Source organism: Microtus ochrogaster, chromosome 4, assembly GCF_000317375.1.
Source record: "Microtus ochrogaster isolate Prairie Vole_2 chromosome 4, MicOch1.0, whole genome shotgun sequence".
In the NCBI taxonomy this organism is placed as follows: domain Eukaryota; kingdom Metazoa; phylum Chordata; class Mammalia; order Rodentia; family Cricetidae; genus Microtus; species Microtus ochrogaster.
In genome coordinates this window covers 51,086,104-51,087,107 of record NC_022011.1, presented here as the reverse complement: position 1 = coordinate 51,087,107, position 1,004 = coordinate 51,086,104, and the positions used below count along the sequence as shown (strand labels likewise).

Genomic DNA, 1,004 nt, shown 5'->3' with positions numbered 1-1,004 from the left:
TTCCCGATAGAACATCCCCATTGTCTCAGTGTATGGGTGTAACCCTCGTGGTCCTGAGTTCCTTAGCAAATAGAATTTGAACTTGTATCAATATACAAGAATCTTTACCAGTATAAATTGTCCATAAATAATATCTCACGAGTATTCACTCTATTATTCACTAGTAGTAGTAGTAGTATGAATAAGTTCACACTTATCTACCTAATAAGGTATGACACCTTTCTCTAGTCTTCATGGGCACTGCATACATATGATGCACAGATATACATACAGGCAAAACACCCCACACACACATATAATTTAAAAAAGAAGTGCAAGCCAGGTGTGGTGGTATATGGCTTTAATCCCAGCAGAGGCAGGAGGATCTCTGAGTTTGAGGCCAACCTGTTCTACTGAGTGAGCTCCAGGACAGCCAGGACTACACAAAGAGAAAAAGAGGAGGAAAAAAAAAAGAAGGAGGAAGAAAAGGAGGAGGAGGAATGGGGGGGGCTATGTGGTTTTGGAGATGCCCATGAATTTGAGATGTTCAAATGCAAGCATGTGGCCACACAGTCATGTACACACTAAGCAGACAGACCTTCGGCAGGTTCTCAGGTAGTAACTCTGCCCTCTAGTGGAAGAAATATGTACAAATTTGGTGGCAGGCCCAACTGCAGCCCAGGCAGCAAGGTGCTGAGGAAGCCACTTTCAACACTGCTGGTGCCTTCTGCCAGTAACAGGACCAAGCAGCGTGATATCACACAAAGATAGGCACCAAACAGGCTTCTGTGTGATCAGGGGCTTCATAAAGCACCTGGCTCTTGATCAGAGCCTTCTGCGACTCAAGATGAGGAATAAAGGGGCAGTGTGCTGGGCAGTGTGATTGCAAATTTGCACAAAGTTTTTTTTTATTTTATTTTTTTTTATTTTAAATTTTATTTATTTATTATGTATACAGTGCTCTACCCACATGTATTTCTGCAGGCCAGAAGAGGGCACCAAATCTCATTACAGATGGTTGTGAG

General features: G+C 42.6%; 1 protein-coding gene across 1 annotated transcript in view; it reads right to left on the bottom strand.

Moving 5' to 3' along the window:
* Nucleotides 1-1,004, bottom strand: part of Qsox2 (quiescin sulfhydryl oxidase 2) — a 31,719-nt gene that overhangs the window by 20,316 nt on the left and 10,399 nt on the right. The window lies entirely within an intron of this gene.